Here is a 22,838-nt window from a genome sequence, read left to right as displayed (position 1 = left end):
ATTTCATTTGGAATTCTGCGGATTTATAAAACAGGTGAGTGTTATGATTTTTATAATAAAAATTTGCTTGTAAATATTTTTTTTTCTTATTTGATAACAGTTCTCTACAGAATGGTTTTTTACGTCTGATTAAGAACTATAAGAATAATAAAAATAAAAAAACAATATGAAAGTTTTTATTTCAATGTGAAGAATTCTTAAAATCGTTTTTTATCCTAAGAATTCTATATTTTCCGTTTTTTAGTTTATAATTTTTTGATAAAAATTGCTGTCAAAATACTTTTTTTGAAAAATTAAATTGTATAACATTAAGTGTTCATGTATATCTCTTGTATATTCTAATGTTTGTAGTAATATGATTCAGAAAAGTATGGAATAAAAATTCGGTACTTACGTATTAACGCCACCGCCGCTACAGATTTGGTTGTTTTTAAGTGCCGCCAATCTACACTTAAAATTTTTGCGACAAATCATAAAATAAAGCACTTTATTTAAAATCAAAGTAGTCAGTCGGATTTCGGTGGAAAATGGGCCGATATAGAGTTTAGCATAGATTTAAAACAATCATATCGCCATATGAACTCCGATAAATAAGATTCCAAATGAAATAACATTTCCAAAACGTACGTTTACCAAGATAAAGTTTCATGTCGTGGGAATTGGTACATTTTCGTTTTTTCGGTAAAATATTTCGCTCCTGAAAAAATAAAATTGCATCGTATTTTGTTTTTGGCAAATCCCAAAGACGAATTTTCGTAGCACTAAAAAATGGCGACAAAAAAGAATTGTTTTTTTGTTTCGTCAGTATTCTTTATTTTACGTTTTTTAGTTTCTAAATAATGATTTCTATTGAAGCTTGAAATTTTTTGAGAAAAATTGTTGACAAAAAACTTTTTTTACAAAATTAAATTTCATAAAATTATGAGGCTTATGTATACTTTTTGTTCATTTTAATTTTTGAAGTAATATGATTCTTAAGACTATGGAATGTAAAGTTTAAATGGGCCTTTCATGTTATATCATTAAATTTAGTAAAACTATTTCTCGGGCATGAGGTTCTAATTCTTATAAGAATATACATATTTTTTTCTGTTTATGTACAAATATTTTTCCGGTGTGTATTGGATATTCCTTCTCTAATAAAAAGAGATACCATTTTGTTTTCGTTTGCATAAGAAAGAATATCAAACATTTTTTTTTTTTAATTTAATAAGCCACAATAAAGAAGGGACGTTGCAACTGAATGACTGTTCATATAGAAATCGCAGGTATTCGTCTCATACAAAAACGCCCCCTATAGTTCGTTGCGATCGCGAATAGTTAAGGTCCTAAGTCCAACTGGGTATTCTTCAAATTTAAACAGCGGAAGCAAAGATTTTAAGAAAATAAATATTCTTGCAACGGTCACTCTTTAAAATGGTATATTGCACTTTGAAGTTGATATACAACTTTTCTCAAAAATCGGATCTGCTATGAACTGAAACGCCTACCTATTACTGAAAAGCTTTCATCGATATTGTTGTGAACAGCTTGTGTCTATTTTGAATATAAAAGTTCCTCTTAAAAGTTCCAGTAAGTTTACAGAATTTGCAGTGTGCTCGACAAATACAACTGAGAAAAATTGCCTGTGTTGATGACTATCCTAATTATCCTCATTAAAAATTGATGTCCTTAGTAGACGAAGCACAGGCAGGTGATGTTCTCAAGTGTATTTAACAATCAGAAAACTGACAACGTGGTTGCATCAGTATGTGCACGTTTAATGTAACAGTATTGTTTTCGCTTTTACATTAATTTTGATTAAACTAATTCACATGATGCATTGATTTGGGATATCGTTTACTGATGCTCTTTGCAATTTACTAGAGATTAGTAGGCGTTACTTTTCATAGTATGATTATTTAGTATTCTGAGAAAGTAAGCGTTACGTTTCGTGGTTAATAAAAAATCTTTGAGATCAAGTCACCGATTTTTCATAAAAAATTTCTTTTACAAAAGTTCTTGATAAAAAAAAAATGGTTAAATTAATTTTTCCACACTTTTCGGATAACGATAAGGGGGCGGTTTTGAAATTTTACTCGACTTAAGAAAAGGCGTAACTACATATGGCAGTGTGAATGTTAAAAATGTCAATATATTTTTAATGTATGAGTCAATACTTTTTATTTTATATGTCATTACAAAAAAGGTGAAAACTATGTTATTAAATTCTATTACCACTGAGATGAATGAGATGAGACCCCTGTCGGGGCCGATGCTTAGATAAGGAAGTCACATAGGCATAGGTATGTTATTAAATTGTTGAAAATGCTGAAAATATTTGTATACGTTATCACAAAATAGAGCAAGTTTGAATTTCTGGGAGTAGTAGATTAGTGTAAGAGATTGTGTTTCACTGTAAATGTATTAAATATATAAGGAATCCATATGTTGTCTGTTTAGATCATTCAACAGAGTTCATTGAAAACAATTTTGATACTTTGCTTTAATCATGGTCCGAACACAGCATCAGTAAATTGGCAAATATATTTGCACAATCCCAATAATTTTTTCATTGTTCACAAAATTTCTTTCGGGAAGAAATAAATAGAGACTATCTTATTCTATGTCCAAATATTTTTAAACCATTTACGTACAAAAGATATGATTTTTTTATTTTTATATATGAGCCACATGAAGCTCCATATCATATTCTATTTCAAACCAGATTTTATTTTTTAATTCATTCAAGTGAATACTAATTGTTACCATTTTTGTAGTACGTTGGGTTGGGTGGGTAAGGAAAAGGGAGATAATATATTTCAATTTATGTCGAGATATTTTAACATCATATGCTTTTAAATATTCATCCAAAAAATTGAACTAAAAATAATTTTGACATACATATGTATTTTTCCGAACGAAATTAGTGTTAAATTTACTATACACACGAATGAAACTAAAAATTTGTTCATAAGTGTAAATATGTAGAAAGAAGCATGAGTAACCAGAAGAAAACATTGATACCAGTTAATAAAAATATTATTCAAAGAATTTTCAATATTTATTTTGGTTCCTAGCACAAATCCATTGTTGTAATAACTAAAAGGACTAGGTATTCATTAAAAGGCAAGATCTATTAGATAGTGCAATTTATTTTATTACAAAACAAGAACAATTTATTTTATTTTTAAATATATTTTATTCTGTAACTTAATCCCTCAAAAAACATCAATCACCTTTTAAGTCGTAAACAGTATGTGTGTGAATTACACAGTCCTATTGTCTGTTTAAAATGGTATTACCATCAAACTGCAACACTTACTTCCGCTTCGGTCAAGGGCTTTAATTGTCACTGTTTGAAAGAGTTAAGAAATTTAAGCATTTATATTTCGTTAAAATTATGTAAAGAAAAATAGATTACACACCGTTTCATACAAGATAACACTTTGGGACACAATCCCGTCACCAGAATTAGGTAAAATCAAGCAGCTGCTAAATGCAATAATTTTTTTCATCCAGTATAATTATTTGTGTAAACATTACATGTATAAGAAAACAATTTTACCACTAATTAAAATAAAACATATTTTTGTAACTTTACAATACCATTTTCTGCTCGAGCTGAATAAAATAGATATAAGTTTCGCGTAATACTGAGGAGAGAAAAAAGGAACTAAAAACTTTTACACAATTCTGGAAGCATTTAAAATCAGAAAACTCGCGTGATTTCTAATTCATTACGTGATATTATCCAAACAGAGAATGTTACGATAATATTTCAAAAAGCTTCTTCTTAAACATTTGCTTTTATAAAATTGACAATACATATTTTTGTGCCCAACGACGTAATCAAACGGAATGAATTAACATTAGAAGTCCTAGTTATTCAAATAATACGTAATACAGTTAAGAAAAATATAAATTACAATTTATTGATTCCTAAAGAAAGTTTTTCCCTTCTTAAATTAATTCATTGTGCAATCAAGAAAATCATTTGGATATTCAATTAAAATTATAAAGCATATTTATTATAATGAGTGCATATTTCTACATCTAAAGGAGTTATGGGAATTCATTGAAAATCATATCACAAAGAAGAAATATTTAAAATATTTTTTTCCAATTTATACCGATTGCATTTAAAAATTAAAGTCCTAAGTCCAACTGAGTGTTCCTCAAATTTACTACGAGGAAACAAAGATTTTAGTAAATAAATATTCTCTACACTTGTCTCTTATTGAAATGTTATCGTACACTTTGAAGTCCATATGCAACTTTTTTCCTTTTTCTTCTTAAAAAATTCGGTATGCTATAAAGTGTAACGCCTACATATTACGGAAAAGTTCCTCTATTCGGTATTGTGAACAGCTTGCTTTCAATTTTGCTCCTCCAATAATAATAATAAAAAAATAGCACAAAAATGAATAAAAATTTATTTTTTCATCAAAGGAACAAAATCTACGACAAGTTACATAAAAAAATTAAGAAAAATCTGTTCTAAAAGGCTATTTTTTGCCACTTTGCGGCTAGAAAAGTATCAGGGAGCACTGTAGTATCTTAAAAGTTCCAGCAAGTAAACAGAATTTTCAGTGAGCTCGAAAAAACGTTTGTGCTCGACAAATTATCCGACTTTTGCTTCAGCTACGCTGTCTAGGGAGAGATTAATCTTATTTCTTCGTACCATCATTTTCTGCTCGAGCTGAATGAAAGAGACACGAGTCTCGCATTACACTGAGGAGATGTTAGTGTACTTGCTTCGGCAGTACATATACTAAAATTGGAACGATACAGAGAAGATTAGCATGGCCCCTGCGCAAGGATGACACGCAAAATCGTAAAGCGTTCCACATTTTTTGTCTTAATTCGTCGTTTAAAGAGAAACTCAAACTTTTACTCTATGCTGGAAGCGTTTGACATCGGAAAACTCAGAGGTATGCTAGAAAGGGAAACGCCTACTTATTACTGAAAAGATTTATTCGGTATTGTCAACAGCTTGCTTTCAAATTTTCCTCCTCCAATAAATATAAAATTTAAAAAAAAAGAGCAAACAAAATGAATAAGAATTTAATTTTCCTTCAAAGGAACAAAATCTACGATGTGGTACATAAAAAAAAAAAATTTTTTTTTAAAGTATCGGATATAAAAGTCTATTTTTTACTACTTTGTTTGGGGAAAGAAAAGTATCCGGGAACATTGCAGTCTCTTAAAAGTTCCAGCAAATATACGGAATTTGCAATGTGCTCGACAAATGCAACTGAGATAAATTGCCCGTTTTGTTGGCTATCTCAAATCCTCAAATCCTCATTACCTCAGTCATCATCCGACACCACATTATTACTAGTACTTATAGCTTTTACTTTTTAGATATCTACCACTGAAATTATGTGAGAAATGTTTGCATTATTTTGAAGGGTCCTCCCCGTCCATGGCATAGCTGTGCTATGTTGGTTCCGTGGTAATGCTTCCAACTGCCGAGCAGTGGGTTTGAGGCCCGAGGATAACATTATCATACGACAAATAATTACATAAAAAAAACAGAACAGACACGCGAATGACAATATTATTTCTCTCTCATTCAGCTTACTCTTTACGCCCACTTCAAACAAGTTTGCGTTGTTCAGGTAAGCTCGAATGAAGCGAATCTCAAGTAACGTATAGCTTTTTGCTCCATAAACTTATTTTTATAAGACGCGCAATTTAAAGGGAGGACCGTGACGACAAGAGTTACTATCTCTTTCATTTTTTCTTCCGAAATAGCTAATGAGAATAAATCCACATAGCGATACCGAGGGACATTGCACGTTAATTAGATAGTGTGTACAATTTCGAAAAAGCGAAGGTACCACTTTTTGTTCTTTTTAAAATCTTACATGTAAAAACTGAAATATGGCATTTACATACTAAGATCATCGACAAATTTCATAACAACAAAGCCCCAGGGGCGGACAAAATCAATAATGTAATGATTAAATTCCTCCCCCCAAATATTGTTGAACTACTAAAAAATATACTGAACGCTTGCCTAGACATCTGCTACTTCCCTTAACAGTGGAAACATGCTCAGATTGTCCTCTTCCCTAAACAAGGAAAAAATCTCCTAAAACCGGATAGCTACAGACCGATAAGTCTACTGAAGGCCTTTTCTAAAATCTTCGAAAGGACAATCCTAAATAGACTCAAACCCTGCCTCACCTTCATACCTAACGAACAATTCGGGTTTAGAGATAATCTCTCCACTACCAAACAACTGGTCAGGATAGTTGAAGAAGTATCCAAGAGTTTCTATAAAAATGAGACTACTGCCCTCCTGATGCTGGACGTGGCCAAAGCATTTGACCGCGTCTGGCACCAGGGACTCATTTACAAGATGATCAAACAAAATATCCCTAAAGACATGATTCTTATTATCAACAACTACCTAAAGAACAGGTCATTCAACATTAAAATTAACGAAAGTAAATCATCAATCAGATCCATTAATGCGGGAGTCCCACAGGGCTCAATCTTGGGTCCAACGCTCTACCTCATTTATGCCGCAGACTTTCCAAATTTTAATGACTCGAGTAATATTAGTACTGCATATTATGCTGATGATACAGCGATCCTGAGCAAATCGCTAAACCCCAACAATGCTATAAGCAACTTAAGGAAGACCATCCCATGCATAGAACAATGGTGCGCAAAATGGAAAATCACTATCAACTCCAGCAAATCCTCACTGCTCATTATGAGAAAATCAAAAAAGAAAAAGATCAAAAGTAGCAATATCTTACTCTTCAACGAGACAATTCCCGTAGTAAATAGTGCTACCTACCAAGGGGTAACTCTCACCCACAACATGAACTGGAACCTCCATATTAAGAATATATCCGCAAAAGCTAACGGAGCATTCTACTCACTTAAACCAATTATCAACTACGACTCTAAGCTAGCTCTTAAAACTAAGAGAACATTATTCCTCCAATGCATTAGACCTATTATCAGTTACGCTGCCCCCGCCTGGAGCGCCTGACGCCCACGCAAAAATGCAAGCTTGAAATACTACAAAATAAAATGATAAGAAGAATCACGGCTGCTCCCCGGAGACTCCGCATGAGCGATATTAGGAAAGACCTAAAAATTAACACCATACAAGAACATTTCGTACTCTTATGTGCCGCCTTCTTCAAAGATGCAACTCGCTGCAACGCATGCAATTACAATACTATTTTTGATTTCGAACTTCTCAGGGAAAATATTAAATATAGCCCGGCAACGGTGTTTTTCCTCTCAGACGGCGTGCTATCCAAACGGTTCGCCACTTAATCTTGTAAATAGTTGTATATATTTTCACTTCTTGAATCAAGGCTCCTGTCCTGTGCACCAATGAATCCCTTCGGGGAGGAGGCGAGGCAGGTCAGGAGTAGCGATTCTACTCTTATTTTTGTATATACCCCTCATTTAATGTAATTATATGTACCTATCTAATCAAGTTCTATTTTCATTCATTGTGTTTACGTACTAAGGCATTTTTGCTACTTTTTTACCCCTTTGATTTGAGCTCTAGGTGCATACACTGCTACCCCACTCAGATGAATGAGTTAGGGCCCCTTCGGGGCCGATACTTAGATACCCACATCACATAGGCATAGGCATAGGCATTTACATACTAAAATTGGAACGATACAGAGAAGATTAGCATGGCGCCTGCGCAAGGATGACACGCAAAATCGTGGAGCGTTCTACATTTTTTGTCTCAATTCGTCGTTTAAAGAGAAACTCAAACTTTTACTCTATACGGGAAGCGTTTGACATCAGAAAACTCAGAGGTATGCTAGAAAGGGAAACGCCTACTTATTACTGAAAAGCTTTATTCGGTGTTGTGAACAGTTGGCTTTCAATTTTGCTCCTCTACTAAATACAGTACACTCTCGATTATCCGTGCGCGGATTATCCGGTTTGCGGATTATCCGTGCTCATTCCGAAGTCGCACGAAAAATATAAAGAGAAACATTTTCAAGATTCAAAAAATTTGATTCATGAAGTTATAACACTACCAAATTTTTGGAAGCAATATTTGTTATTGGATTGCAGTATATGGAATATCAGCAGCATGGTCAAAGGTAAAATTGTCTACGTTATCACGATCTTGAGGAAAGATCATACCGCTTGATGAACAATCTTCTTCAGATGTTCAAGAAAAATATAACAGTATTCTCGAACAAGCCAAAAGAAATCTAAGGTTTCGAAATTCTTGATAAAGAAAATTTAGAAGATTGGTCTCAAAGTGATGCATGTGAGCCTGGCTTCCAGTATTTGACTGATGAAGAGATCGTTATGTTGTTAAATCAAATAGTGATGATAGTAACTGATGCAGAAAATGTAATAAATGAATGAAATACAATTTCTCATTCTGCTGCTCTGTGGAAACTTTATTAGATTATATGGGAGGATTTGATTACAGTGACATTACTGCGGTCCGTAAAATTTGTGTATCGATATATGGCGAAGACGCATTACACATTTTTTAATAAGGAAAATTCCTAGTTTGATGCTATGCATGCAAATATCAGTAATTTTTATATTTTTTGTACTGATATTGACCCTTATGAAAATTTTAGGTATATTTAAGGTTGATTTGAGGTATTTTTGAGGTATTAAGGTTGTTTTGAGGTATATTTGAGGTATATTTAAGGTTGCAGAGAAAACAGCAATAAAAATTATACCGCGTAAAGGTTGTAATTAAGGTGTACAAGGTTGATTTATATATACTTCAGCTTGTTTTGAGGTTGCTTAAAATTCACTTCAAATCATCCAGACTGATAAGGTGATTTTTAAGGTATACCAGGTTTATTTTCTTACACTTGTAACAAAAGAGGTATTTTTGAGGTATAAAAATTTTTACCTTATTTCAACTAACGAGAAAAAGGTATTTATTGAGGTATATGAAGTCATTTTATTTATACCTAAGCTTATTTTAAGGTTGTTTTAAATTCACTTCAAATCATCCAGACTGATAAGATGATTTTTAAAGTATACGAGGTTGTTTTTCTTACTCTTGTAACAAAAGAGGTATTTATGAGGTATAAAAAAATCAACATTATTTCAACTAACGAGAGTGAGGTATTTACGAGGCATAAAAAAATATACCCCTTTTCTACTACAGAGAGTGAGGTATTTACGAGGTATAAAAAAATATACCTTATTTCAACTAAAGAGAGTGAGGTATTTATTGAGGTGTATGAAGTCATTTTATTTATACCTAAGCTTGTTTTAAGGTTGCTTAAGTACACTTCATATTAACTAGATCACTTCCCAGAGTTCCATGCGAATGGCAAATGGCGTGTGTGTTGACAATCGAAAGTCTATTCGAAATTCGGTAAGTGTGCTTGACATTTATTAATTTAGTTTTATCACTTTTAATCAAATATGCTTCTATTTTCAAACTTAAATTTTATTATTTTTGTTTTAACGACGCGTCCTGATCTTAAATAATTTAAGTTGGAGGATATTCTTAGAGGCTATCGTTGTAGGCTTAGCAATAAGAGAGAATGACCGAAATATTTCTCGTCGCTGTTTAGGGTAACGTTACTGGTGAATCGTTACAGCAGGTTATGCACAGTATATTTTATTGTTTGTAGTTCATTCAAATAGAACTATTCTTTTTATTTTGCTTAAATGTATATGTTTTAACGTAGCAGTATGCACGCTGATTAATTGAGAAAAATGTTCATAATTTCTCTTATAAATAAATCACTGAAAATTGAAAGATTTTTAAAATAGCAATTTTGCTTTGAAATTCTACTATAGCTGTATGCTTATCGTTTGAATATTTGTTGCAAAGTTTATATTGTTTATATATATATATATATATATATATATATATATATATATATATATATATATATATATATATATATATATATATATATATATATATATATATATATATATATATATATATATATATATATATATATATATATATATATATATATATATATATATATATATATATATATATATATATATATATATATATATATATATATATATATATATATATATATATATATATGAAAGGGTAGCAGTCATGGTGAGTGATGTTAGGCCACGCAGATAGCAGTTGGAAGGCAAAAAATATTTTATTAACTTCACATAGTATATTTAAGACATTTTCTAGCAAAGGCGGAGCTCAAAATCGCACTCAAAAACTGTGTGCTTAAGTTTTTATCTTAGGGAAAGTAGCAAAGGAATTTCCCTCTATTTTGTTATATTTGAGGGGAAAAGGGAAGTCCCAAGGATTAGTATTGGTTTATGAAGGAGATCGCGCGTTTCCCACACAAAGCAAGGGAAATATGTCCTGCTCTTAATTAAATGCATAGTTGAGCCAAAAATAGATTTAAGAACAGGATGTGGCTTTTAAAAGTGTGAGAAAGTATTTCAAATAGAATAATTAATTAGGAATAAAGTAGGAGTTGTTTTATAGCAAAGAAACTAACATAAAAAGATTAATAGAAGCTTTTTATGTTACATATATATATATATATATATATATATATATATATATATATATATATATATATATATATATATATATTTACAGAGCTTATCCACAGTTCCCTGATATTGGTGAGATGGCCTAGGCTGTAAATTGTAAATAGCACATGCGCAGCGGCGCAGAAGAAGAGTCTAGCAAGCTACTGCTGAGCCGCCTTCCCCTAGGAATTAGTTCTGAATTTATATCTAAAAGAAAAAGTAATCTCTCCTAATAAACTACAGAATTTATGTAATTGTTGATAACAATAGTTTAATAGTTTGCTAGATATTTGATTATTGAAAACTAGTAACTGTACTAGCTCACTTCTTCATGTTTGATCACAAAACTGCTATTTTCACTACATGTTATTTTCTCGCATTTTACCCACGTTAATTATTTACTAAGCAGATTGTTATTACTTATTAGAATATTGAGCAGAATTAAATTAAATCCGATTTCAAGTTTATATGACAATTTGTTTCAAGGTTATGAGCTTTTTCATGCAGCTGTTTATGGTTCACTACTTTAAAAATGTGCGAATTTCGGAAATCTTAAATTTTTTAGAAATAAGTCAGTATAGTATGCAATTTTAATCCTGAATTGAATAAAATCAATTGCAAATAAAAACATTTATTGTTGAAAGTAATATGCATTATTTTGAATTTCATCCTATGGGATGTGTATTTATATTTAAACAAGTGTTTGTGACAACTAACTATTAGTTTTATTCTGCTCGGCATTATAAGTTATATAGGAGATATTATACTCAACTTATTTTAAAAGTATTAATTCAGATCATTCTCTCTTAGATATTTTCCTCACATAAAATTACTCACAACTTTAAAATAAATGCTCCTTATCAGTTTGTAATTTGTTCTGTTGAGTGTAAAAAAAGAATAAAAATTGGTACATAACTTTAAAATTTTAATTTATTAAACGATTGTAGATTCTTGATTACATTGATTAAAAATTATTGAAACAACTAATTTTTAAGAAGCACTGATGTGATTGACAATAACATGAGTCCTTTTCAGAATGAGCCTCAAAAATTTAAAAAAAAGCTGTTAGTTTCATGAAGTCTGATAAAAAGTTTAAAAATATAGACTAGGTTTATTGAGTTTAAAGATTTTTAAAAAAGAAAAGGAAGGAAATCTAATTATTAAACTTACAAGTACCATAATGTTACAGATGTATAGAAAAATAAAAAGTGTTACAATTACATAATAAGATTGGAATTATACAGGGTGTTTATAAAGTCCCGGACCCATTTTGATGTTTAATAACTCATAAAATAATAGAGATAGATTAAAATTAATAACATTAATGGTTAGATAGACTCAAAAAGTTTCATGACCCTTGTCAATGAACTTCCACGTGTGCCCCCTTCGTCGCACGGAGAATATCAAGTCGATAGTAAATTTCACGAGAGGTAGCTTTCTTTTTTACAGGAAAGACAGTATCATCAGTCGTATACTTAGACATGTTGGAAAACTTCGTAGTAGTAGTAGTTCATTTACGTCGCACTAGAGCTGCACAATGGGCTATTGGCGACGGTCTGGGAAACATCCCTGAGGATGATCCGAAGACATGCCATCACAATTTTGATATTCTGCGGAGGGGGTGGCACCCCCGCTTCGGTAGCCCAACGACCTGCATGCGAAGTCGAGCACTTTACGGTAGCACAGTTTAACGAGGACCAATACCGCACACCCTCGGTCCCTACGCAGACTGATCCAAGTGGGTCACCCACCCGCACACTGACCGCAGCCAGTGATGCTTGATTTCGGTGATCTGCTGAGAACCGTGTCTTAACGATCAGTCCACTGCGGGACATTGGAAAACTTCGTATTTCCACAACTAGAAGAGCTTCAGCCACATGCCTTTTTGCAACAAGATGGTGCACCACTTCATTGGGGTATCATCGTTCGTAGTTTTTTCAATGACCATTTTCCAGGAAGATGGATTGGGCGAGGAGGTTCAATTCCTTGGCCTCCCAGATCACCTGATATAACTTAGCTGGACTTTTTTCTCTGGGAATTTATAAAGGACAATGTTTACAGGAGGATCGTGTCGAACATTGATGACTTAAAAGCCAGAATTACAACCGCAATAGCCTCTGTGGATGCCGACATGCTACCTGGCGTGAAATTGACTATCGACTTGATATTCTCCGTGCGACGAAGGGGGTACGCGTGGAAGTTCATTGACAAGGTTCATGAAACTTTTTGAATCTATCTAACCATTTATGTTATTAATTTTAATCTATCTTTATTATTTTATGAGTTATTAAACATCAAAATGGGTCCGGGACTTTATAAACACCCTGTATATTTGAATTTCTGTAAATGTTGTTAATGGTAATACTGTCTTCAGTGTATTTAATCAGTGTATGTGGCTGTGATACATATCATGCTTTTTAGCTACGAGGATTGAATAGAAATGGCAGAAGAGTAATACTATTTATCTGAAAAAGAAAATTAATTTCATCCAGTTAATTTAAATCATAAAAAAAATTACTTTCTAATATTTTAAAACCTGTCACTATTATTGTAAATATGACTTTCTTACTAATTTATATTTTTTTTCCTTTTAGGTTCCAATAATTACAAGTTTCAACATGTAGACGGAAACAACGTATTTAAAATAATTTTGTTGGTTTGTAAAAAAAGTGAAATTTTAGTTTTAAATAAAAGTACTTTTAATTTCAGCTGACTAATTATTTAAATTTGCAGTTTCATAACTTTAAAAATTCAAGCACCTTAGACAACTATCTTCTAAAAATACGAGTATGAGTTCCCATAAATAATTTTTACTAACTGTAGAATTTGACAGGTTGAACCACAGGTTGATAAATATATACCTCTACAAGCATAACATTATATACCTGAGATTGAAAAATAGTTACCTGAGGTAAAACAAAATACACCTGAGGTTGATTTATAACAACCAGAAGTGTAAAACGACACACCACAGGTTGATAAATATATACCTCTACAAGCATAAAATTATATAGCTGAGGTTGAAAAACAATTACCTGATGTCGAACAAAATACACCTGAGGTAGATTTATAATAACCTGAAGTGTAAAATAACACACCTTAGGTTGTTGAATAAATACTTCCACAAGTGTAAAAAAATATACTTCAGGCTGAAACATATATACCTCTGGAGGTATATTTAAGGTATATTTGAGGTTGATTTTGAGGTATTCATTTGCACCCTTTTCAACTTTAACGACGTATTTAAATAACAACCTCCTTTATACCTTTAAAATATACCTCGTTTATACCTCATTTATACCTGGATTTTTTCATAAGGGGAATAAAAGGAGTTTTCGGATTATCCGTGTTTTTTGATTGTCCGTGCGACCTGTCCCGGTGATTAAACCCGGATAATCGGGAGTGCACTGTAAAATAAAAAAAGAGCAAGCGAAATGAATAAAAATTTAATTTTCCTTCAAAGGAACAAAATCTACGATGCGGTACACAAAAAAAAATTTAAAAGTATCGGTTATAAAAGTCTATTTTTTACTACTTTGTTTGGGGAAAGAAAAGTATCAGGGAACATTGCAGTCTCTTAAAAGTTCCAGCAAATATACGGAATTTGCAGTGTGCTCGACAAATGCAACTGAGATAAATTGCCCGTGTTGTTGGCTATCTCAAATAACTCAGTCACCATCCGACACCACATTATTATTAGTACTTATAGCTTTTACTTTTTAGATAACTACCACTGAAATTATGTGAGAAATGTTTGCATTATTTTGAAGGATCCTCCCCGTCCATAGCATAGCTGTGCTATGTTGGTTCCGTGGTAATGCTTCAAACTGCCGAGCAGTGGGTTTGAAGCCCGAGGATAGCATTATCATGCGACAAATAATTACATAAAAAAGCAGACACGCAAATGACAATATTATTTCTCTCTCATTCAGCTTACTCTTTACGCCCACTTCAAACAAGTTTGCGTTGTTCAGGTAAGCTCGAATGAAGCGAATCTCAAGTAACGTATAGCTTTTTGCTCCATAACCTTATTTTTATAAGTGGCGCAATTTAAAGGGAGGACCGTGACGACAAGAGTTACTATCTCTTTCATTTTTTCTTCCGAAATAGCTAATGAGAATAAATCCACATAGCGATACCGAGGGGCATTGCACGTTAATTAGATAGTGTGTACAATTTCGAAAAAGCGAAGGTACCACTTTTTGTTCTTTTTAATATCTTACATGTAAAAACTGAAATATGGCATTCACATTAGAGATGGGCAAAACTGCTACTTTTCAGTCACTGTTACTTCTGCTACTGGGACCCAAAAGTAACAGTGACAAATAGCAGTGACTGTTATTATTTCGATATAGATTTAATCGATGTTTTATATCGATTAATCGTTTTTATTTATAAAAACTTGGTATAAATTAATCGATTAAGTGCTTTAGTTAATAATCGATATGATTAGTTTTTAGTTAATTTAATCGATATAATATTTTCATTGTAAAATTAATCGATGTAATTAGTTTTTAGTAAAATTAATCTATATCATCAATTTTTAATGTAGTCAATTAAAATAATTAATCTTTATACTGAGTAGTCATTTTTATGGAAAGAGATAATTTTTCATAAACAATGTAAATCGCAGTGCGCAATTTAGTAGTATGGTTTTTAACAACTAATATGGGACCTTATTTAATTCTTGTAAAATGTTAAAATAACAAAATCAAAGCTTTTATCTCAGATAAGATATTAAATAAAAACTCATAATTCTTCTCGTTACTAATATTTTCATAATGATATTACAGTGAAAATCTAATCTCAAAACTTTTGTAGTTGAGTTATTGGCATTCAAAAACGATGAATGATGAGATTAATTCAATATTTTATATTATAGAAAACTGATTTCTTCATTAAATGTACAGTAAAATGAAAACTTAATCGCAAATAAATTTTTAGTAATGTTGTCAAACAAAAAATATCACCGTTATTAATGAAATTCTTCATAGCTTTTCAAACTCTTATGATGATTTTTTCTCCTTTATAAAAGAAAAGAATGCGTGGTATGAAAACAAAAATTTATTTAAATTTTTTGTTATGATTATTGTTATGAATTTAGATATTTTCATAATTTTGCGTTTATTTTATCCTTGGCTGGTAGCATTAATTTCGTGCACCAGGATCTGTTATAAGAGCCAACAGATGGCGCCACTAAGCATTTTCTTTTAAATTTTGCTGTTCGGAAAGGAGAAATAAACACTATGTTTTAATTTTTCTAATAGATATAAAAAATTCAACTGCTTTATGCAATTGTTATTTATATTTATTTTAGTAAATTACAATTTATCAATATGTTTCTAGACATGCATAGATGTGTGATTAAGAATCTATGAGTAATAATTGAACTCTACTAGAGTATTATAGACGAATACCCTAGAAAAAAGGATAAGAAAATCAAATAAAATAGTTCAAAAGTGAATTATCACCAAAGCGTTAAAAACTCCAAAACTTAACTGAATTTATATTTTGGCTTTTTTCGTTGCAATGGATCTAAGATCGATATAAATATCGATCTTAGACTTCGATCTAGATGATCGAAATTACATAGAAATTAACTAACTACGCACAATTATTGGCAGAATTTTGGAAATGACATCTATTTTTTCTTTTATAATATTCAAACAAACTTTTCATCCATTAAAGTAGACATTTTAAAAGATTTCTTGAACCTGACAATTTACCATTTATTTTTTAAAAAATCATAAAATAATTTATTAAAAAAATATTAAAATTAAAATTTTATGTATGCAACTGATATCGACTTGTATTTAGTTGCTTGAATAAATTTAATAGAAAATATTAGCCGCAAAATTTTGATAGGTATAAATCTATAAATAAAAATGTAATAATTGACGCTTGCGTTCCCGAGGCATCGAACCTCAGACCTTTCGTACACCAGCGCGGCATTGTACCCACTATACACTTAACTTCCGAGGATAAGATTGCTTACAAAAAATCAAATTGTTATTACGTACTTTTAAATATTTATAGATATTTCTTGAAATTTTTACTTATTGTTGATTGTTACATTGTTGATATTTAGTAACTTGTACTAACTTTTCGATTTAAGGGGGAAAAAAGAAGATAAAATTTTTCCTTTTTTTTTCACGACTTAAGATATAAATAAAAATGTTTGCTATGTCTGGAAACTTGATGTAAAAAATCCTAGTCTTTAAACAATATCTGTTTCTTCGAACGTATTTCATATTTATATACTTTGATTAATTTTACTTTTTTATATGCTGCATAATTGATATTTATGACCGAAAATTCAGTTCCCTTTAAAGAAGAAAAATCAATAAAAATTATAATTTGTTTTAGATTTCAAGTATGAATATAAACTAAGCTACGGTTGAATATATACAAAAATATTATATATTCGAATTATATCTTGTTCAAATATATAATATTGTATTAAGATTACTATTAAGATTTTTTTATTATCGAACAATTTATCTAATAGTAAATTATAAAAATTATCAAAATAAAAATAAAAATCATGGCTTTTTTTAATTTCTTTTTTTCTTCAAACTGAAATAGAGACTGAACTCCGTTATGATATTTGATCAAAAATAACAGCAATATTTTTCAGAGTAGAGCAGCTTGAATTTAGAACCGACGAAAATGCTTCCATTCGCAGGGTACGAGCTGGAGCATCGGCCGGCAATATTCACTGGTATTTCAGTATGTTTTTTGGAGCAGTGAATATACCTGTGGCATTTGGAACAGCTAGAGTAGCAGTGAAATTTGTCACTGTGACAGTAGCAGTGAAATCTGTCACAGTAACAGTAGCAGTGATTTTTGTCACAGTCACAGTAGCAGTGATTTTTGTCACAGTGACAGTAACAGTGACTTGTCACAGTGACTGGAGCAGTCACTGTGACAACTTTTTGGTTGGAACAGGCTGTCACAGTGACTGCTCCAGTCACTGTTACGTTACTTTCGACCCATCTCTAATTCACATGCTCTGGTTTCACTTCATCCATCGAGTTAATCTTTCGCCTTTTACTAAAGATTACCGTGGAGAGGAACAATTTAATGAGCTTGACTCAATTTTTGGAACCCCATCCAACGGTGGGGTTATAAAACTAAGAAAAGAATTCGGGAAGATGGTGGGCGGAACTTTTCTATCCGGCTCTTGCCGCAGCTACGCTGTCGAAGGAGAGATAGATCTTATTTCTTCGTACCATCATTTTCTGCTCGAGCTGAATGAAAGAGACACGAGTCTCGCGCGATACTGAGGAGATGTTTTTCAAAGTCCACGCGCATGCGCCGCTCTCCGGTCTAGGGCTTCGCCGAAGAGAGAAACCCGAATAAATAATTCAAAAATGGATACCACTCTAATATATTTCTACTTTAAGCATAGTATATAAGAAAACTCTATCCCGTCCTCTAGTGTACTTGCTTCGGCAGTACATATACTAAAATTGGAACGATACAGAGAAGATTAGCATGGCCCCTGCGCAAGGATGACACGCAAAATCGTGAAGCGTTCCACATTTTTTGTCTTATTTCGTCGTTTAAAGAGAAACTTTTACTCTATGCTGGAAGCTTTTGACATCAGAAAACTCAGAGGTATGCTAGAAAGGGAAACGCCTACTTATTACTGAAAAGCTTTATTCGGTATTGTGAACAGCTTGCTTTCAATTTTTCCTCCTCTAATAAAGAAAGAGCAAGCAAAATGAATATAAATTTAGTTTTCCTTCAACGGAACAAAATCTACGATGCGGTACATAAAAAAAAAAAAAAAAAATTAATAAATAAAAGTATCGGTTATAAAAGTCTATTTTTTACTACTTTGTTTGGGGAAAGAAAAGTATCAGGGAACATTGTAGTCTCTTAAAAGTTCCAGCAAATATACAGAATTTGCAGTGTTCTCGACAAATGCAACTGAGATTAATTGCCCGTGTTGTTGGCTATCTCAAATCCTCATTAACCTCATCGTGAATTTCAGTCACCATCCGACACAACATTATTATTAGTACTTACAGCTTTTACTTTTTAGATATCTACCACTGAAATTATGAGAGAAATGTTTGCATTATTTTGAAGGATCCTCCCCGTCCATAGCATAGCTGTGCTATGTTGGTTCCGTGGTAATGCTTCCAACTGCCGAGCAGTGGGTTTGAAGCCCGAGGATGGCATTATCATGCGACAAATAATTACATAAAAAGCAGACACGCAAATGACAATATTATTTCTCTCTCATTCGGCTTACTCTTTACGCCCACTTCAAACAAGTTTGCGTTGTTCAGGTAAGCTCGAATGAAGCGAATCTTACATGAAGCGAATCTCAAGTAACGTATAGCTTTTTGCTCTATAAACTTATTTTAACAAGTCGCGCAATTTGAAGGGAGGACCGTGACGAAAAGAGTTACTATCTCCTTCATTTTTTTTTCTTCCGAAATAGAATCGCAAGCTAAAGAGAATAAATCCACATAGCGATACGAGGGGGCATTGCACGTTAATTAGATAGTGTGCGCAATTTCGAAAAAGCGAAGGTACCACTTTTTGTTCTTTTTAAAATCTTACATGTAAAAACTGAAATATGGCATTCACATGCTCTGGTTTCTCTTCATCCATCGAGTTAATCTTTCGCCTTTTACTAAAGATTACCGTGGAGAGGAACAATTTAATGAGCTTGACTCAATTTTTGGAACCCCATCCAACGGTGGGGTTATAAAACTAAGAAAAGAATTCGGGAAGATGGTGGGCGGAACTTTTCTATCCGGCTCTTGCCGCAGCTACGCTGTCGAAGGAGAGATAGATCTTATTTCTTCGTACCATCATTTTCTGCTCGAGCTGAATGAAAGAGACACGAGTCTCGCGCGATACTGAGGAGATGTTTTTCTCAAAGTCCACGCGCATGCGCCGCTCTCCTGTCTAGGGCTTCGCCGAAGAAAGAAACCCAATAAATAATTCAAAAACGGCTACCACTCTAATATATTTCTACTTCAAGCATAGTATATAAGAAAACTCTAACCAGTCCTCTAGTGTACTTGCTTCGGCAGTACATATACTAAAATTGGAACGATACAGAGAAGATTAGCATGGCCCCTGCGCAAGGATGACACGCAAAATCGTGAAGCGTTCCACATTTTTTGTCTTATTTCGTCGTTTAAAGAGAAACTTTTACTCTATGCTGGAAGCTTTTGACATCAGAAAACTCAGAGGTATGCTAGAAAGGGAAACGCCTACTTATTACTGAAAAGCTTTATTCGGTATTGTGAACAGCTTGCTTTCAATTTTTCCTCCTCTAATAAAGAAAGAGCAAGCAAAATGAATATAAATTTAGTTTTCCTTCAACGGAACAAAATCTACGATGCGGTACATAAAAAAAAAAAATTAATAAATAAAAGTATCGGTTATAAAAGTCTATTTTTTACTACTTTGTTTGGGGAAAGAAAAGTATCAGGGAACATTGTAGTCTCTTAAAAGTTCCAGCAAATATACAGAATTTGCAGTGTGCTCGACAAATGCAACTGAGATTAATTGCCCGTGTTGTTGGCTATCTCAAATCCTCATTAACCTCATCGTGAATTTCAGTCACCATCCGACACAACATTATTATTAGTACTTACAACTTTTACTTTTTAGATATCTACCACTGAAATTATGAGAGAAATGTTTGCATTATTTTGAAGGATCCTCCCCGTCCATAGCATAGCTGTGCTATGTTGGTTCCGTGGTAATGCTTCCAACTGCCGAGCAGTGGGTTTGAAGCCCGAGGATGGCATTATCATGCGACAAATAATTACATAAAAAGCAGACACGCAAATGACAATATTATTTCTCTCTCATTCGGCTTACTCTTTACGCCCACTTCAAACAAGTTTGCGTTGTTCAGGTAAGCTCGAATGAAGCGAATCTCAAGTAACGTATAGCTTTTTGCTCTATAAACTTATTTTAACAAGTCGCGCAATTTGAAGGGAGGACCGTGACGAAAAGAGTTACTATCTCCTTCATTTTTTTTTCTTCCGAAATAGAATCGCAAGCTAAAGAGAATAAATCCACATAGCGATACGAGGGGGCATTGCACGTTAATTAGATAGTGTGCGCAATTTCGAAAAAGCGAAGGTACCACTTTTTGTTCTTTTTAAAATCTTGCATGTAAAAACTGAAATATGGCATTCACATGCTCTGGTTTCTCTTCATCCATCGAGTTAATCTTTCGCCTTTTACTAAAGATTACCGTGGAGAGGAACAATTTAATGAGCTTGACTCAATTTTTGGAACCCCATCCAACGGTGGGGTTATAAAACTAAGAAAAGAATTCGGGAAGATGGTGGGCGGAACTTTTCTATCCGGCTCTTGCCGCAGCTACGCTGTCGAAGGAGAGATAGATCTTATTTCTTCGTACCATCATTTTCTGCTCGAGCTGAATGAAAGAGACACGAGTCTCGCGCGATACTGAGGAGATGTTTTTCTCAAAGTCCACGCGCATGCGCCGCTCTCCTGTCTAGGGCTTCGCCGAAGAAAGAAACCCAATAAATAATTCAAAAACGGCTACCACTCTAATATATTTCTACTTCAAGCATAGTATATAAGAAAACTCTAACCAGTCCTCTAGTGTACTTGCTTCGGCAGTACATATACTAAAATTGGAACGATACAGAGAAGATTAGCATGGCCCCTGCGCAAGGATGACACGCAAAATCGTGAAGCGTTCCACATTTTTTGTCTTATTTCGTCGTTTAAAGAGAAACTTTTACTCTATGCTGGAAGCTTTTGACATCAGAAAACTCAGAGGTATGCTAGAAAGGGAAACGCCTACTTATTACTGAAAAGCTTTATTCGGTATTGTGAACAGCTTGCTTTCAATTTTTCCTCCTCTAATAAAGAAAGAGCAAGCAAAATGAATATAAATTTAGTTTTCCTTCAACGGAACAAAATCTACGATGCGGTACATAAAAAAAAAAAAAATTAATAAATAAAAGTATCGGTTATAAAAGTCTATTTTTTACTACTTTGTTTGGGGAAAGAAAAGTATCAGGGAACATTGTAGTCTCTTAAAAGTTCCAGCAAATATACAGAATTTGCAGTGTGCTCGACAAATGCAACTGAGATTAATTGCCCGTGTTGTTGGCTATCTCAAATCCTCATTAACCTCATCGTGAATTTCAGTCACCATCCGACACAACATTATTATTAGTACTTACAACTTTTACTTTTTAGATATCTACCACTGAAATTATGAGAGAAATGTTTGCATTATTTTGAAGGATCCTCCCCGTCCATAGCATAGCTGTGCTATGTTGGTTCCGTGGTAATGCTTCCAACTGCCGAGCAGTGGGTTTGAAGCCCGAGGATGGCATTATCATGCGACAAATAATTACATAAAAAGCAGACACGCAAATGACAATATTATTTCTCTCTCATTCGGCTTACTCTTTACGCCCACTTCAAACAAGTTTGCGTTGTTCAGGTAAGCTCGAATGAAGCGAATCTCAAGTAACGTATAGCTTTTTGCTCTATAAACTTATTTTAACAAGTCGCGCAATTTGAAGGGAGGACCGTGACGAAAAGAGTTACTATCTCCTTCATTTTTTTTCTTCCGAAATAGAATCGCAAGCTAAAGAGAATAAATCCACATAGCGATACGAGGGGGCATTGCACGTTAATTAGATAGTGTGCGCAATTTCGAAAAAGCGAAGGTACCACTTTTTGTTCTTTTTAAAATCTTACATGTAAAAACTGAAATATGGCATTCACATGCTCTGGTTTCTCTTCATCCATCGAGTTAATCTTTCGCCTTTTACTAAAGATTACCGTGGAGAGGAACAATTTAATGAGCTTGACTCAATTTTTGGAACCCCATCCAACGGTGGGGTTATAAAACTAAGAAAAGAATTCGGGAAGATGGTGGGCGGAACTTTTCTATCCGGCTCTTGCCGCAGCTACGCTGTCGAAGGAGAGATGGATCTTATTTCTCCGTACCATCATTTTCTGCTCGAGCTGAATGAAAGAGACACGAGTCTCGCGCGATACTGAGGAGATGTTTTTCTCAAAGTCCACGCGCATGCGCCGCTCTCCTGTCTAGGGCTTCGCCGAAGAAAGAAACCCAATAAATAATTCAAAAACGGCTACCACTCTAATATATTTCTACTTCAAGCATAGTATATAAGAAAACTCTGACCAGTCCTCTAGTGTACTTGCTTCGGCAGTACATATACTAAAATTGGAACGATACAGAGAAGATTAGCATGGCCCCTGCGCAAGGATGACACGCAAAATCGTGAAGCGTTCCACATTTTTTGTCTTATTTCGTCGTTTAAAGAGAAACTTTTACTCTA

At 33.1% G+C, this 22,838-nt stretch overlaps 10 non-coding genes across 10 annotated transcripts; all 10 read left to right on the top strand.

The window, feature by feature from the left end:
* The first annotated feature begins 4,729 nt into the window (after positions 1 to 4,729).
* LOC147815171 (U6 spliceosomal RNA) lies at positions 4,730 to 4,836 on the top strand. The gene has a single exon (XR_015432024.1). It is a non-coding gene; the product is annotated as a U6 spliceosomal RNA (small nuclear RNA).
* A 2,773-nt stretch (positions 4,837 to 7,609) lies between these two features.
* On the top strand, positions 7,610 to 7,713 carry LOC147815170 (U6 spliceosomal RNA). Its single transcript, XR_015432028.1, has one exon. It is a non-coding gene; the product is annotated as a U6 spliceosomal RNA (small nuclear RNA).
* Positions 7,714 to 17,507: 9,794 nt separating this feature from the next.
* Positions 17,508 to 17,626, top strand: LOC147815169 (U5 spliceosomal RNA). Its single transcript, XR_015432165.1, has one exon. It is a non-coding gene; the product is annotated as a U5 spliceosomal RNA (small nuclear RNA).
* A 316-nt stretch (positions 17,627 to 17,942) lies between these two features.
* On the top strand, positions 17,943 to 18,049 carry LOC147815168 (U6 spliceosomal RNA). The gene has a single exon (XR_015432019.1). It is a non-coding gene; the product is annotated as a U6 spliceosomal RNA (small nuclear RNA).
* Positions 18,050 to 19,104: 1,055 nt separating this feature from the next.
* LOC147815167 (U5 spliceosomal RNA) lies at positions 19,105 to 19,223 on the top strand. The gene has a single exon (XR_015432162.1). It is a non-coding gene; the product is annotated as a U5 spliceosomal RNA (small nuclear RNA).
* Positions 19,224 to 19,540: 317 nt separating this feature from the next.
* Positions 19,541 to 19,647, top strand: LOC147815166 (U6 spliceosomal RNA). The gene has a single exon (XR_015432018.1). It is a non-coding gene; the product is annotated as a U6 spliceosomal RNA (small nuclear RNA).
* A 1,033-nt stretch (positions 19,648 to 20,680) lies between these two features.
* On the top strand, positions 20,681 to 20,799 carry LOC147815165 (U5 spliceosomal RNA). Its single transcript, XR_015432161.1, has one exon. It is a non-coding gene; the product is annotated as a U5 spliceosomal RNA (small nuclear RNA).
* A 317-nt stretch (positions 20,800 to 21,116) lies between these two features.
* On the top strand, positions 21,117 to 21,223 carry LOC147815164 (U6 spliceosomal RNA). The gene has a single exon (XR_015432017.1). It is a non-coding gene; the product is annotated as a U6 spliceosomal RNA (small nuclear RNA).
* Positions 21,224 to 22,257: 1,034 nt separating this feature from the next.
* On the top strand, positions 22,258 to 22,376 carry LOC147815163 (U5 spliceosomal RNA). The gene has a single exon (XR_015432159.1). It is a non-coding gene; the product is annotated as a U5 spliceosomal RNA (small nuclear RNA).
* A 317-nt stretch (positions 22,377 to 22,693) lies between these two features.
* Positions 22,694 to 22,800, top strand: LOC147815162 (U6 spliceosomal RNA). The gene has a single exon (XR_015432016.1). It is a non-coding gene; the product is annotated as a U6 spliceosomal RNA (small nuclear RNA).
* Positions 22,801 to 22,838: the final 38 nt, after the last annotated feature.

This window comes from Parasteatoda tepidariorum, chromosome 2, assembly GCF_982258835.1.
Source record: "Parasteatoda tepidariorum strain Cologne lab strain chromosome 2, Ptep-v5.0, whole genome shotgun sequence".
Classification (NCBI taxonomy): domain Eukaryota; kingdom Metazoa; phylum Arthropoda; class Arachnida; order Araneae; family Theridiidae; genus Parasteatoda; species Parasteatoda tepidariorum.
This window is presented reverse-complemented; position numbering and strand designations above follow the sequence as displayed.